Source organism: Phaethon lepturus, unplaced genomic scaffold, assembly GCF_000687285.1.
Source record: "Phaethon lepturus isolate BGI_N335 unplaced genomic scaffold, ASM68728v1 scaffold14094, whole genome shotgun sequence".
NCBI classification, from domain to species: Eukaryota; Metazoa; Chordata; class Aves; order Phaethontiformes; family Phaethontidae; genus Phaethon; species Phaethon lepturus.
The window spans coordinates 110,643-118,900 of record NW_010534083.1 but is presented as its reverse complement, the minus strand read 5'-3'; positions in this window follow the sequence as shown (position 1 = coordinate 118,900).

The following is an 8,258-nucleotide window of genomic DNA, read 5'->3' as shown; positions in this document are numbered from 1 at the left end:
GGGGGGTTCCCCAGTGGCAGGTCCCTGGCTCTCCGCTCCACCTGCCGAAGGGCACAACTATGGCGGGCAGAGGAGCGTCTCGGGCACGTCTCCTTGGACGACACCACAAGGGAAAGGGAGATTGCTCCGTGATGAGGGATTGCGACAAATCCATGACCGATCTCTAGCTCAATACACCGCACACAGATACAGTCAGAGGTCAGAGAGAGGCCTGTTTCCTCGCAGGCACGGCATACTCGGTCATCTGCCAGACAGATTATGTTTGCTCAATTGCAAACACACCGTGGAGATGACACATGGTGCAGGCATCTCGCAGCTATTGAGTTTTTCCTGGTTGTCTCCCACGGAGCTCTTCCCACGATGTGCTCAGGAGACAACGCCGGAGAAGCCGGTGAGGTACGCAGCGGTCTAAGCACGCTCTTAGCAAGACACAGGGCGCAGCGGGGAAACGATGGCGAAGGGTAGTCAGCCAAAAGCCTTTGCCATACCGCAACGCCGCCAGCCCGCGCCTCCCCCTGCCACGGCACCGGGAGCTGCCATTAAAAGGCCTCTGCGCTGCCGAAACAGGCTCCGAGCAGAACACGTACCGAACACGACGCAGAGCGCAACGCCGGCAGAGCGGCGCTTGCCGACCCGAGCTTGCAATCCCACTTTCCTAAGAACCCCCCTCTGGCGGGAGGGCTCCTGCCGGAGGCTGCAGCGGTGAGCAGGGCCGGGAGGCTCCGCGCCGCAAAGCTCGGCGTTAGGAAAGGAGTCAGACCGCGCAGAAACATGGCGGCTGCTGCTGCTCTCCGGTTTGCTTTTGAGGGGAACACAATCTACGTGCTCCCGGGTGGCCAAAAATACGTGAAAATAACCAGCGTCAATGGGCTGCCACCCTCCTGTGTTCAGCAGAGCTCCAGCTTGCAGTCGCTGGGAGCTGCCCCCCAACGCAGGTCCGCCCGGACTCCTCAAGGGTGCCGTCTTACTCGCTGAAAACCCAACAGACTCACTTTTCCGGCACAAAACCTCCTTTTGGGTGAGCTGGAGCTCAAGAAACTGAACATCGTCATTAAAAAAACAAAAAGCACCACAGTTTTTTTTAGAGGATTAAGACGTATCTATAGTTTTGCTTTTTACTCCTTAAGAGTTTCACCTTGCTTTTTTTTTAATGACCACCAGTCCCTCTGCAAATCACGCTCCGAGGAGCTGCCAACAATACGCGTAAGTGTTTGTGGCAGCAGATTATCTACACTGGGCTCCTATTCCGGAGAGCCTGGGTGCACTTCCATCACCACCAATCCCACCTATCTTTTGAGGATAACCCACTTCAGAGCACAAGGAACTGCTTGTTTAGGAGGACTCCTGCAGTAGATGCTCTGAAGTTAAAATTTTAATCTTTACACCTCTCCGAAACTAATGCAATTGATTGTTTATCAGCATCGCGGTGACCAGTTGTCATTCCTTTCTGACAGGGTATTCGGTCCCCTCCCCCACTGATAAAAAATATAATTTACCTGCAGCAAATGGAAATATAATCTCTCCCTTAAACTTCAGATTCCCTTTCTAAATCCTTCTCAAACAGACTTTTCTGTACACATCATGATTATTTTTCTCAAAACAATGTAGTGAACCAAACAATACAACAGCCACAGGTGGAATGCTGTAGATTCAGGAAGGCACTAGCGAGTCTATTATTAAAAATAATAGTTGCTGTAAGCCTCTTACTGAGTGTTAATAGAATAAACTATTGTCTATTTTGGAACAACAACTGGCGGTTACATTAAGTAGTATGCAATTACATATTCATCTCCAATTAAAAAAATAACGGGCAGACTAAAACCTTTTATGTTGTGGGCAATTGTATCACTTAATGCATTAAGCTGCGTATTTCACATCCGCCGTTGTATTTAATACGTCTGAAGTAGTATTTTGATTTCTTATTTTTGTAAACTATAATACATATGCCTTGTGTTACAAATACAGTGTCAGTACCAAGGAAGAAATAGTCCAGAAATAAGGAAAGGATCTAGATATAGGATGAACTAATTCAGCGATTCCCTGGAATAACCCTGTAGAGATTAACATGGTAACAGCAGGTCTAGCCTATTTATTGCCTCGACTTCCTTTCCTCCCACTCTCTCCTTTATCCTTCTCAATCCATCTCCATACTTGTCAAGGTTATTAATGATGTTTTCCCGGCCAAGTTCATGAGCCTCTCCTCTGTGCTTAATATTCGTGACCCAAACGGTAGCAGCGGGATGGAAGAGCAGGGGCGTGAGGGCTAAGCAGGGCGGATGAGAGCAGAGCCGGGCACCGCTGCCATTGCTGCCGCCACGGAGGAAGAGGAGCACCAGGTTCCCCGCGGTGGGGCTGGCAGGAGCCACTTCATCTGCAAATAGGGCTTTCTCAGGGAAACTGCACTGAATTGATTTCTGAATTACTTCTTGTTCTCTGTGTGGATACAACACACGGGATTGACTGACTGCAATGTATGTGAATGAGTGCTGTTATCACACCTATAAATTAAAGCGTATCTATGATAACATCTGGTCCGTAGTCACACCAAAATTCAAACATAGTATTTATCCCAATATTTGTAAAAAATCTGCAGTGATCCTGTTATTCTGTCAACGATGGTTTTTTTGTTGACAACAAAACTAACAGTATTTTTCTAACAAATAGACAGTTAAGGATAGAATGGATGGATGGGTGGATGGATGGATGGATAACCTAAAACAGTAATCTGGTCTCTCTTTAGAACCAAAGGAGAAAAACAGAAACCTCCAGACAGTGATTCATCCTCTTCTATGACAGATCAAGTTTAAAACGGGTGAGCTTGAATTGCCTTCTTGCAGCCCATTTGTGGATCATATAAGGAAATCAGATGACTCAGGTAGAAACAGATAGCTTACTTTAAGATATTAAAAAATAGGTAGGATTAATCTTTCTCTGAACTCTTTTCTATTTCTGTTTTTCTATTATCTATTCGATTTTAGAATAAATTACATAGGGAATCATTTATTTTATCATCCTCAACCATACCTGTAAGTAATTATAGAATAGTAACAACTGTACTTTGTTTTGTTTATTAATACTTCCCATACTTCAGACCTGGCTAAGACTTGTGCTCTGGAAACACGGAATACCCAGTTTACTATATCATTTGTTACACAGCTGCATGTATCTTTATAGGTTTTTCTGGGCTCATGGGATGAACTTTTTCAAGAAGTGTAACTATAGAGGAATCAGTCTGTAATTAATACAAATTTCTGATGCTGACTATATAGGTAGCCGGTATTTTGACATTTCACCCACAGAGGAAATAGCCTAGCAACATAATGAACTTAATACGATATACAATGGCCTCTCTGAATTAAGAGGGAAGTGACTCATGCTCTCTGCAAGATACAGGACTATTAGTCAAGAGTCAGAGATTTAAAAAAATATCCTAAACATTATAGTTTTTATCCAGACCCCCAGTGGATGCTGGCTCAGCACCACGTAAGCTCTACACATATGCGACCCGTCCATCTTTTTACATTTTCGCTATGAAGCTCTTGCTTTCTGAAGAAACAGCACTTTGTTTAGGAAAGCTAGCTTGCCATTGATTAAAACCGTCATTGCCCTGCAAGGAGACTGCAGAGCTTGAGCTAGAGCCAAACCTGCTGAGCTACCACAATGAAGTGGAGAAGTTAATGTGCTTACTTCCCGGTCTGGGGGGCGAGAGAGGAAGGCAAAAACGTCCCCTCGGAGAACGGTGACGCCCGTGAGCACGGCGCAGTGCCCTTGAAGGGATGGGAAAGGGGACAGAGGCACTCTCTAAGCACAGCAGCCCTGCCCTCAGGGTCCTTTTGGCTTCCTAATGTGGGGTTGTTGTTAACCATTACTGCTCGTGCATTGGAGGACCTGGCCGGGTGTTACGCTCAGTCACAAGGTTAAACTGAGGACCATGTTTTGTGAGACTGCACTAAGTCTGTTTAATGTCAGGACATCAAACGAATGAGCTTGATAATAAATCCCAGTGCTATACAGCTACTGTGTCGTATAGCTGGTGGGCGTAAGGCCTGGACGTTTGACCGTATGCCTCATTACACACCCAAACACATACATAGCGCTGTACACAAACACCTACATTCTCACTTTTGGGGTAATTCTCATTTCTGTGTCTCAAACACTACTATGCCCTACAGTCAGGTGTTATCTTAAAGCAATACAGTAACCAGCTACCTGCTCCCAGTAAAACTTCACATACAAAATAAATGCAGTACAAAAAATAAAATACAGAAACTTCTTCTGTTTCTCACTCTGAGTTCTGATACTATGTGATGGTAGGAGTAAAATTCTCTCGGTGTGAGACCAACTCAGCCTTGCAGCACACGCTCCAGGCTGAATCTTACGGACCACGGTCAGAGCTTCTGTTGAGACAGAGAAGCAAAAATCCGGTCCCCCTGGGGTTATGACAAAACGTGGAGGAAAACAGGCTTTAGGAAAGTTTCCCAGAAACCACAGAGTCAGACAGCAATGGCATTTATGTTCGGAGCCACTAACCGCTTGGCAGAGCCAGCTGATCTCTGGAGGGGCTGTAAAGTGACGCCGAGAGAGCTGCCAGAATGTAAAGTATGCTGCAGCAGTCTCGGGAACCAACAGCAGCGCCCTAAGTTTTGCCCCAGCTCAAGACAGCTTAAAACAAGAGACTTCAACGTGGGTTAAAGAAGAGATTTATGTAAGTGGAAGAGAACAAATAATTTGTGAACCAGTGACCACCTTGTTTAGAAAACTGGCAATCTATAAAGTTGTCCCTGGACAGCAGGCAGTTCAGGAGTGGATTCTCAATGGTGTGATCTTCTGTTTGTTTAGTGCTCACAGGGAGATGGGGATGATTGATAAGCAATTTGCAGGGAGAACAGTGCCAATATCAGCATCAAGCAGCAAACAAGATTTTTCTCAAGTTTTGGCAGTTTCTGTTTGGGTGATATGAAGGAACTCTGAAGCTTCGGTCTCAAACTTGTAAACAGCATGACCGAGTTACACTGCTGCTCAGCAGTCACGACACCTTCAGATAAACTACACAGTACAAGGACCTAGAAGTGTAGTCATGTGTTTTCCATCATTAGTAATATTTCTGTCCCCTTTTACTGCAGCATCTTGTGACTTCTTCCTGTAAAAACGCATAAACCAGGTAGACAATCAAAGGTAAAAGGAATTATTGATGCCATTTTGGACACGAAGTGGGCATGTAGCAATTAATAACACAACACATTTTCAGGTTGAAAGGATATTTTTTAACAAGCCTGAGCAATTGCACTTTAAAAAAAAAAAAAAGGAGAAATGCTAATTTTATAAAAATGCTGTGCTTTATGACTGTGAACTTCTACTTCAGTATCCTTTTTGACTCGTGTGGCAAAAAAAAAAAGAGAGCAATAGGGAACCATTTTCCATGTGGATAAGTGCAACTGTGGCATGGAGGGGATCACTGGTTTTGGTGCCAGGCCAGCCATGGCTGCCTTACGGCTTGTCTGAGCTCAGCTGTATATCCATGAAGGCCTCCATGTTCCAGGACATGTTGCCTTGCGGTGGGAGCATACGGTGTTTACAGCTTACCCACTTGTGAAATACGTGCTTCTGCCCCATCAAGCTTCAAGGGATGTCACCCTGTTCATGAAAGACAGGGTCAAATCCTGGACTGTCATCCCAAAAGAAATGGTAGGGCTGTATGAAGCCTGATACATCTCTGATTAATGGCTCCAAAATGCGTGTTTGCGTAGAAACAGAGCAGGAATCCATGCAGACAAAAGTGATGTGAGGTTAAAGAAAAGGTAGGAAGCTCTGCACTCAGCTGTGATCACTTACCCATTTAATTATATGCATGAACTTTACCCCATACATTACATTCCCCCTTGGTATATATGAAAGGTTCCCATAGCTTAAACCTGTATCAGCTTCTGTTCTCCTTATGGGCACAGCACAGAAAGAGAATAGTTGGGACAGGACTAGCACCACTTGTTGAAAAGTAGAAAGCTACCTGCAGGAACGGGCAATTTCATCCTGTGGAGTACCTACCCTCCTCCAGCTCCTTCCAGCTCACCCTGCAGAAGCAGCAGCTCAATGCAGAATGAACTTCTCCTGAATGCGGCTTCTGAGCAGCACTCAGCTCTCACTTGGCTTCCCTTTTCCCGCAAAGAAGCATCAGAAGAACTAGTGTGTGCTGCAGACTGCACATGAAAAGCATAGTTGACTGTGCTTTTATAAGGTTGTGTTATAGGATACGCAAACCACTTGAGATGACACACTTTGAACTTGTATAGAGTACCAGGATGTATGCAAGTTGTTTTATTTTCCCTCCAAAAGAATTGTTTTGTGTCTTGGTTGCTTTGCCAACTGTTTGAAGGTGGTTCTGTCACTCTTTCACTCTGTGGGTAAGCAGTGGTGCAGCTACCCTTGAAAACACATATGCATTCCCACGGCCATTAGAAAAACTCTGACAAAGGCCGACCCCACTTCTCCACTAGTGAAGGAGCACATGAAGGCCGTATAATCCTAGTTTTTTCCATACAGCATTAGCATCAAGTGTCATTTGACCCTGATATCCGTGTAACTCCCTGGGACCTGCAGCCCGCTGCCCTCTGGTAGGAAGCGGCGGCTTCTGTTCCTGATGGCACACCGCGCGCAGCTGCGTCCGCCATTGTTCGGAGGGGGACAGATGGCTGCTCTCAGCACAAAAAAGAGATTAAAAAAGAACTGAGGGAATGACGTCACTACCCAGCCTGGGATTTAATTCACGCGACCTGTGGGGCTACCACCAGCACGAACTCAGACTGCAGTTCACTCTGCCCATGGAAAGGAAAAAGTTTGTATTTTGCAGAACCAAAGACGTTTCTTTTGAAATATGTAGTTGCCATCATTCTAACACTTAGATTCTTTTACAGTCGTTTAGCTACTCTGAATAGATACTGTCCTATCAGCAGCAGCACTTCTAAAGTACTCAAAAAGCAACACTGACACTGTACCCTACTTCTATTCATCCCCATAGTTCAGCTGCAGCAACTTGGTTTACAGCTTATTCATTTTGTTTCGCTTGTGATGAGGCATTCATAAGAAATGGTTGGGGAAACACAGAATAAATGAGTTTCACCATTAGGGCAAATCCTGCTAAGACAGTTTGTAGGTAAAGGGTTTCATCTGTATCTCACAGCCCCGCTTAAGTCAATGGTACCAACTAGCACAAAACTTTAGTTCTGGAAGTGGTTAGCTTTGTAGTCACTTTTCTGCCTTGCATTCAGCTCCAAATCTATGAAATCACCCTGAATTCTCCCCTTTTCTGATTACTATACACCAAAGGACGGCAGCTGTTGCTGTACTCCAGGACAGACTCTCTGGGGAACTATGAATAACTTCGATGGACTGTGTATACAGTGATCTTGTCCACTAAAGTATCTTCTGCAGTTTACCTAGCTAGTATTTACTTGAATTTATATATTATCTTAAGCACATTACCTGATTACTGTTTGGGACAGGGGAAATTTGGCCTCTGTATATGTGTGGTACTTGGTACCATCATGTTTTTCTGCAGAGCAGAGATTTTTGCTTTGCGACAAATGAGGTTCCTAGCAAAACCATATCAAAATAATGAAATGACCGTTCTGGAATGGAAATAATAGTGAGATTTTTCCAAAGTGTTAACCTCCAAGAAAAAGGTTAGCAGTATACATAAGGTGCAGTATACATAAGAAGTGTCATGGATATATATTATGTCATCAGCCATCAGAGCAGGATTTCTGAATCCTGCTTGTTGTAACACTGTTGACCACACAGACTAGGATAAAATAATTGATCTTTCTATGCCTCTATTTTTCCGGCTGTAAAATTGATATAATACAAGCCTGCCTATGATCCTGGGGCTTCTGTAAAGATATAATCAGTACTCACAAGCCTCTGTTAGGATGTACGGGGAATAGCACAACAGAAGTACAATTTTGTAAGAGAGAGTAAGTTTGGTAAAATTTGTAAAATTCAGGAGCTATTTTAAAAAGAAATAAAACTCAAAAAAGCACATGCTGATTCTCATTTTGATCCACTGTGTTTAGTGGGTTGTTACATTTAAATGATGTTACTGCTTTTAGGAATGTTTCACTGAAGGCATTTGTCAAAGTGGCCACATAGCTGCTACCACCCTCTTTATCATCACTAGACATTGCCAAAAGGACCAGAAATGACTTTTCTAAACTGTTTTGTTTCACCCTCCCTGTGAAACAACTGCAACTAGACGTGCAGGAATG